The sequence below is a fragment of the Phoca vitulina genome, unplaced genomic scaffold (genome assembly GCF_004348235.1).
Source record: "Phoca vitulina isolate PV1807 unplaced genomic scaffold, GSC_HSeal_1.0 scaffold14, whole genome shotgun sequence".
NCBI classification, from domain to species: Eukaryota; Metazoa; Chordata; class Mammalia; order Carnivora; family Phocidae; genus Phoca; species Phoca vitulina.
Window position 1 is genome coordinate 11,787,997 of NW_022589717.1, and position 9,255 is coordinate 11,797,251.

A 9,255-nucleotide genomic window follows, 5' to 3' on the forward strand; every position below is an offset into this window, starting at 1 on the left:
AAGATATGTGTAAAAATTGTAAAGGAAGAAATGAAAGTTGATTTTTGTAGATATATAATCATATACAAAAATAATATAAAACAAATTTCAAATAAATTATTTATTTAGAAAATCAATACAACAAGTCAGTAATCATCCAAGCCAGCAATCAAAATGAACTTGTATTTTATATGTAACATGAACAGTATAAAAATATAAAATGTGTAAGGATGAACAAACTAAGTCTAATGACTATAGACATTACAGGAATGCTTGAGAGAAATTAAAAGATGCCTAAATAAGTTGAGGAATGCAAGATTTTCATTAACTGAAAAATTTAGTATTGTTAGGATGCCAAATCTCTCCAGATTAATGCATAATTTTAATTTAATTTGGATGAGTTTTAAAATATATATTGAGGGGCACCTGGGTGGCTCAGTTGGTTAAGCATCTGCCTTTGGCTCAGATCCTGATCCCAGGGTCCTGGGATCGAGCCCCATGTCATGTTGGTCTCCCTCTCCCTCTGCCCTTCCCCGACTCGTTCTCTCTCTCTCTCAAATAAATAGGTCAAATCTTTAAACAAACAAACAAATAAAATATATATTGACACTCAAAGAAACAAACAAACAAAAAATAGCAATGACACCCTTGAGGAAGAATAACAACATTGAGGAAATTTTTCTACTGGTTATCAAAACTTGTAACACTACAAAAATGAAGAGATGGTAATTTTAATGCAAAGAGAGATTCATAGAAGAGTGGAAAAGGCTAAAAAGGTACCTATTGTTGACTGTAAAGATCAAATGATACAGACACATTTTGCACAATACCTAGTTCCTAGGAAGTTTTTGAAACATCAGTTTTTATTATATTTTGCATTTTATACTACTTTTTTAAATTTCCCACATCAGGAGATGCCAATTCACCCTAATTATCTCATCTTAACCAATTACATCTGCAATGACTATTTCTAAATGAGGTCACATTCTGAGGTACTGGATGTTAGGACTTCAACATGTGAATTTTGGGGAAACACAATTCAACCTATAACATAGCCCTCCTAAAAATTGTTCCTTTTACACCCAGTTCATCATGCTATTCTGGATTGAAATGTTGGGATTTAAGAAAACAGCAAAGATTATAGGGTAGGTTTTAGTTAGGCAATGACAAAATGAAAGTGATGATTTGAAAAAATGATTTGAAATAGAAAAATGGAAGACAAAAAAGGCTACCATCAGTGTGAGAATGAGAGTCATTATAAGCTGGGAATCAGTTTTCTACTTTGACAGAAAATTAAAATGACAGAGAATTTCATTTATAACTAATGAAGTTTTTTTTTTTTAATACAAGGATATAATAAAAGGGACTACACATTTAATAAGCAAATCAGGAGTTGATTTCCTCTCCTCTCTTTGAGATTTTAAGTACAGTGATAGTAGAATGAAGGTCAGAGCCCCATAGACTGGGACAAGGTTAGTGGAAGTTTAATAGGCAAATCTCAGGGAGATTACATCACCAGAGCTGGTTCTGACGAGATTCCATTAGTATAATTCATTGACACTTGTATTCCAGTCATCTAGGAGAGCATCTACAAACTAGTAGATGTCCACAGTATGTGTTAAAGAAGTGAACTTTGCTACACAGTACTGACTAGATTATAAAGGAATGGGCAGAAATCCAGATTTTATTTTCTCATCCTTAGCTATACTCTCTTATTTCACATAGTCTCAACTTTTTATTCTTCTATTTTTTTCTCTTATCCATTCTTTATTTCCTTCTCCTTTCTCCCCCCCCCCCCCATTTTTTTGTTTTTTTATTCTTCTCTGTACTGCTCTCTCTTTCATTTCCTTTTTTGAGTAGTTTTATTATTTTTTTAACTTTATGAATTTTATAAATGTTTTAAAACACATACCACGTTTGTTGGTGAACTTGCCTTTGGAGGGTCACTCCATGACATGTGAATAAAGCTAGTTTAGCTCAACAAGAGGCAGAGCACATAGCAATTAAGAGAATACCCAATTTTATACTCTGGCTTATAGAAGCAGTGCAGCCTTTAAACAATGACTTTACTACATTGAGTATCAACGTACTCAAATATAGAGCAAAGATAATGTTGCTATCTTATACAGGTGTTCTGAAGATTTTGAGCTAATGAATTCATGCTAAGTTTGTGCATCACTTCTTGGTACCATATCAAACTTTCAAATGATGTTAATTATAATTATTTTTATTAAGATCTACAGAGAATAGAGAGTGAGAAATTAACCACAGCTCTTAATTAACTTGCTCAGAGGGCCATCCTTTCAAGAAACAGAAAAGAGAGTGGGTAACCATGGATCACATTGGTGTCATGACAGCAGCACTTATAGGGAAGTAATATTCCATTCTGGTCATTATAAATATTTTCTGATCAACTGCTGGACATAAATTATCAAGTGTCTTTGCTTGGCTAAAATTTCTTAGGCTTGCTACTGGTTGATTCCACAGACATTTCCAACTCAGTCACTGAACTATTTAAGAGATATTGACTTGAACAAATATTGCAGCTTAATAGGCATTTTTTTAAATATATTAAATCTTCCCTAAAATATTTTATATAAGTGCAACCTATATAAACAAAATTTATGAATATAAATGTTTCAATTACTAAATTAAAATGCCTGAAATAACCACTCAAACATGAAATTTTGGTAATAAGATAGTGAATATTTGTTAATAAAATGAAACTATACTGATTTAGGGAAAATACTATAGTATTGACCAACAGAAATTTCTGAAATGATGGAAATACTCTATATCTGCTCTGTCTAGTTTGGTACTCATTAGTCACCTGTGACTATTGAGCCCTTGCAATGTGACTAGTATGACTGAGAAAGCAAAGCTTTGATTTAATTTAATTAAATTAATTTATATTTAAATTTAAATAACCACGTATGGCTAGTAGCTTCCATATTGGACAGCACACATTTATAATGTCAAATTTATATGGAAAAGTACCTTAAATGTTGTTAGCAGTTATTAATTTGTCAGTAATTTTTGTTTCATAATATAAAAACTCTTATAGAATTATGAGCTTGTTTTATACTGATCTGCTGTTACTTGAAATAAGTAGTCAAACTTAGTGATATTCAGTTTGACAGTCTTTAAGTAAGCTACATAAATAAGTGATTTTCTTTATTACCATCAGTCCAATTTTACTTTATAAAAATAATAATTGTGATATTTGATTTACTATAGTGAAACTAATCTTGAAAAAATTTGAAACTGTTGAAAATCTTATGTTGTTTCTTCACAACCATTACTTTTAAGTTCCAACAATCTAATTTAACTGTGTTTCACACTAAAAGTCTGTGGGCTCAAGGGAAATTGATAGTGAGTTAAATTTCTTTCAATCCATTCTAGCTCAATTGATTACTGAAAGAAAAAGTGACTACAATATGATTATTAATATCTTTTTTTCCTTTCACAGAATAATTTACAAAATAGGTTTCTGGAGTATTTACTTATTTCACCACAAAAGGATGTTTAAGAAGTGAACATGTATCCTTCAAATATTTCACCAGCCTGTTGCTCAGTAAGTCAACATCTATTCAGTATTTTTTCATGTAGTTATAAGTAAACACATATTGAATATATAGGAGGATATATTACAATTTATTTATTTAGAGAAAAGATAAAGAAAAATATAATATCTAAATTCATAACCATAGAAATTCTTTTAAAAAGATAGAATTGGAAAAAGATTATAGGTTTAGAGATAGAAGTAGCAATGCATGGAACAATATAATAAAATAAATATTTGTTGAACCACACCAAATAAAATTTATTCAGGATTTTAAGTTTATAGTCTCAAACTGAGAAAGAAACAGATGATATTCATATTTCCTTTTAAAATGTTTGTCTTTGCTTTTAAAATTAAAAAAAATAATGTTATATTGTATTATCACTTGTAATATTGATATTAATCTTAGTTGAAACTTTGCCATTGAGATATAATCACATTAAACTTTGCTACTATTTCCTTTTCAGAGTTTGGAAGAGTGTATGTTTTTGTGAGGGAGTTCCATCTCTCGGTAGTATTATTTCTACCACCCAATAGGTTCTTAAGTATTCTACCATTCCCCCAAGATAGAACTCTGCTGTTACTATGCAATTGCTGCTATGCACCAATTTGTTGTGTGAGCCAATGGATTGGCTTTTGAAAGTGTTTTAATTGGTAAAATTTTTTTTAAAAAGTTTGCTACAGGAAAGACATCTGTTGTACTTTACTGCTTCTGGATATGTGTTAATTGTATGAGGGCAACAAACCAAATAATCTTTAGCCAGATTCTTGTTTGAGAGAACAATGTAATTATAACCAAAATAGAAGAAAACCACTAAAAAAAACACAATTTTACTCTTCAGATATATTACTTGTTTTTGCTGCCTGAGTATTATGTGTAGAGAGAACTCTGACAGAATTAAAAATTTCAGCAGATAATTAATCAAAACCCATCATTTCCAGATTACTGTGCTAGATGCTTACAGAGAGACAGAAATAAATTAAAAAATTAAAATTTTTATACTAAATCTCATAGAAATATTTGAGTAATATAAACTGATCATCCCAATAATCCAGATTCTGAAGGATGGTTTATGCTATTGAAAATTTTGGTGGCTCCAAACTACATTAATTAACCTCAGATTAAAATGGCTCCAATCTACATTAATTAACCTCAGATTAAAATAGCAAAATAATGATAATCAAAAAAAAATTAAAATGTGTGAAAATTATTCTGGATAAATTTACACAGAAATCTTTTTCTGGGCGCCTGGGTGGCTCAGATGGTTAAGCGTCTGCCTTCGGCTCAGGTCATGATCCCAGGGTCCTGGGATCGAGTCCCGCATCCGGCTCCCTGCTCGGCGGGGAGCCTGCTTCTCCCTCTGCCTCTGCCTCTCTCTCTCTCTCCCTCTCTCTCTCTCTCTGAGTCTCATGAATAAATAAATAAAACATTTAAAAAAAAGAAATCTTTTTCTTTCACAAGTCAGATGCACACACGCACACGCACACACACACACACACACACACACACGGAACTGACTATGAAGTATATAGTTAGAATTCCAGAGTTTCAGGTTTGATCAACTTTGGAAGAAGTAAGTGTTTGGCTAGAATACTATCAATATTCCTTTGAACTCTTATCACGTATTAAGCATTATACTATGTGCTTTATGAGTATTGTCTTATTTAACATAACAATAATATATGATACCTTCTAACATTCTTACTCTAACAGCTAAGGAAATTGATAAAATTTACTTCAGAGTTATTAGGGAAAAAGGCAGAATTCATACTTAGGATTTTTTGTGTTATACTCATTAGTTCCCAATGAGTGGTTCTCAGACCTACAGCACCGACAACACCAGAAAATTTTAGAGAAGCAAATTCTTTTTTTCACCTTATTAAAACATTGAGCTTATTTCACATTGAGTATATTTTCACGTCCCCACCATTTCCATTTTCAATCCACCACTACTCCTATGTCCTATCATAACATTTCATATATACTTAAAACCAAGCAAAGGGTGGAATTGCATCTTTAAAAACTAAACAGGCAAATTGGACAACACATCCTTGGCAATGGAACCTGGACAACATGTATCAGACACAGTAGCGAAAGTTCTCATTCTGCATTATAAAAATGACAACCAGATATCAACTGTTACAGAAATGAAATAAGATGGAAATTTTTAGCAAAGTGTTTTAACTATTTGTTAATTTCTTCTTGCTCGATTGCCAGGGATCTTAAACAGCCTCTTGGTCTGTCATCTGGAAGCAATTCTTCACATAATTGCTGAACTTGGCTTCCACTTTGGGAAGAGAGGCAGCTTTTTCTATATTTGCTTGCATTTTTGCCCTAATGTCTTCCACGGGACTAGGTCCTTTCAGTGTTTTGGGCATCTTTTCCTGTTTTTTTGAAAGATTCTTGACCTTTTGATCTTGGTGTTGATGGTTTTGAGTCTTTTCTACTCTGGTTTGGTTTTTGTGTATTTTTTGGCTGGATTATCTTGCATAGATTCCTTTACTGGAGGCTTTTCTTCAGCTTCCTCATCATCCAAATTATCATCATCATTTTCATCATCATCCTTCATCATCATCATCATCGTTGTTATCGTCTTCTTCATTATCTTCATTGGCAGCAAGTTTTACTTTTTTCTGTGGAAACTTGTTACTACTTCCAGGGGCAGAACGCTTTTCCAGATAGACTAAGGAGTTTCACACCCTCTTCCTCTGTATCTTCTGACTCTGCATTTTCCTCCACAGCTACTAAGTGCTGTCCACAAATATGTACAGGCTGTGAACCGCATTTCAATGTAAGACCACAGGTGGTGTTATTTCAAAACCCCCAAGGGAAACCGTTGGCTGTACTGACATTTCCAAAGTTGCCAATGTGACTTTAATTAGACTGCCTTTGTAATTCCTTTCCTCTGCTTCAACAATGTGCAATTCATCCTTTGCACTCACCCCTAAACTGACCATTCTTAAAGATAACTGGTGCTGATTTTCATCGTTATCTACCTTAAAGTGATAATCTCTGTCAGCCTTTAGTTCACAACTGAAAAGATAGTTCTGGGAACTCAGGGGGCTTAGGTCCATGTCCATCCAATCGTCCATGGGATGGCGGCACACACTTGGGTGGGAAAGAAGGCAAATGGAAATAAACTACTACTGTTCCACAGAAGAGCTGTGCAGGACAGCATCACACCAGGGCTAGGGAAGCAAATTTTTGAATCCCAACCAAAAATCTACTGAATCAGAAACTTGGGGGCAAGGTCCAACAACCTATGTTTTTAAAAGTCCTCTGGTGATTCCAATGCATGCTGTTTGAGTTTAAGCACCATAACTCATTCTCTTAAACATAGTACTACACTTAAAACAGATATTTGTGCTAGGTATCTGTGCCTGAAATAATTGAAATTATTAGAGTACTATCATAGTCAGTTTGGGCTGCTGTTAAAACATTTATTTCTCATAGTTCTGGAGGTTGGTAAGTCCAAGATCAAGGTGCTGGCCAATTCAATGCTTTGGTGAGGGCCCTTTTTCCTGTTTGCATATGGCAACCATCTTACTGTGTGTTAACATGACCTCTTTTTTGTACATGCACAGATGGAGAGAGAGCTCTTGTGTCTCTTCCTGTACTTACAAAGGAACTAATCTCATCATGAGGGTATCACCCTTATGACTTCATCTTAACTAAATTACCTCCCAAAATACAATCCTACCTCCAAATACCATCACATTAGGGATTAGTGCTTCAACATGTGAATTTTGGAGAAACACAAACACTCAGGCAATAACAAATTCCTAATATTATAATGGATTTCAACAATATGATAATTCCTAATTATGAGGCTCAAATATATCCTTACTGCAAAGCTTCAGTAGATCTTCCACTAATAGAACATCTAAAAAAATCTATAACTCTTGAAATTATTAAGCAGATGCCACATTTAAATAGACTGTAAGAAAAAAATAAATAAGCCTGATTTTCACTTTAGTTGAATGAGCAATGTTTTTAGTTGTATTTAAAATTTCTCTACTTTTCTGGTAATGGAAATAATATATAGTTGTTTAAAAACTGCATACATTTTTCTCATGGTACCATTTATTTAGTAAAGATGAAAATCAAATGCTGCCATTGTTTTAAAAATGTAGTTGAACATCGTATTGAAAAACTGTAGATAGAAATGTTTGAACTCTGAATACCTTCAAAAGCATAGAATGATTTTCAATAGGAAAGTTCAAAATTATAGGAAAATGAATGTAGATAAAACATATCCTCAAAGGATTATGCGCATGATAGGTATACTAGCTTCTTAGGAATACCATAATAATTACCATTGTTTGAGTGGTTTAAAACAACAGAAATTTATTCCTTTATAGTTCTGGAAGCCAGAAGTACAAAATGAAGTGTCAGCAGCCACACTCCCTCCATAGGATCTAGGGGAGAATTCTTCCTTGTCTTCTCTAGTTTCTGGTGGCTGTCAGAATTCCTTAGCTTTACAAATGTGTGCCCCTACCATCCCATGCCTTCTTTTCTATGTGTATCTGGGTGCTTTTCTCTTTTCATAAAGGATACCAATCATTGGATTTAAGGCCTATCCTAAATCCAGGATGATTTCATCTTAAAATCCTTTAAAAATTACATCTTCAAAGATGCTATTTCTAAATAAAGTCACATTCAGAAATACCAGGTAAATGAATTATTATAGAACACTAACCTAACACAGTGGGCAAAAAACTAAAACATTAGATTTTAAAAGTTAAACTTGTTAATTACATGCTTTATATAAGAAATTGTTCAAAAAATTATAAAGTAGTAGTGTTCATAGTACTTTGATTTATTTCATGTAAATCATCAGAATTCCAGCCTTTATAAACAATATTCTTCTGAAAAGTAAACATCATTCTGAATTTAAGCTATTTTTGATCCAATGTTATTGCAGCTCATTTATCTAGTTAACAACATGGTTGGCCACAAAATATAGTTTAAATTTTATGGAATATTTTTGTTTTATTTGAGGTTATAGGCATTGTTAAGCAAATTTCAGGAGGAAAAAACTTATTGCATTACTCTATATTCTCAAGATCTTCACAAGGATATTTATAAATATTGAAATTCCTTTTTACCCACCAATAATAACATAAAGACTGTCTATTGTAAACTATCTGTGTGGACAATGATATAACTTATAATTATTGGTTAAGGAATTCACTTTATATCCACAATGAAAACTGAAACAGCACATGTAGGTCTAACAATTTCAGATAGGCTTATTTATTTGGTAATAAGCCACAGATACTGTGAATAAGTTATGTATAACTTACACTGATGACAGGATTCATGTAATGTGTTTTGAGACACACTCAGCCATTATGCACATTTCAGGAGGTATAACTCTAAACAAAGGAAGGCACCAAAGAATTAACATGGCAATATAGAAGTTACAAAATTAAATATACCCAGAAGAAATGCAGGATTCCTTAAAATGTGTAGAGCAGGTATAGAAGAAAGGCAATAATGAAGACTGGAAAATTGGCAATTATATACCCTAATAACATTGAAATGCAAAATATTTAAAATAAATTTGGGACCATACGATACATCTTTCCACTGCCTTCAACCCGAGACACCAGACAGCCTACAAATAAAAATAGGTTAGTAACACCAGCAATTCCAATACAAAATGATAAATGTTATATTAGGGACATGTATAGGAACAAATTCAGGAGTC

General features: G+C 32.7%; 1 pseudogene; it reads right to left on the minus strand.

Moving 5' to 3' along the window:
- Positions 1 to 5,764: 5,764 nt before the first annotated feature.
- On the minus strand, positions 5,765 to 6,634 carry LOC116637406 (annotated as a pseudogene).
- Between the last annotated feature and the right edge of the window lie 2,621 nt (positions 6,635 to 9,255).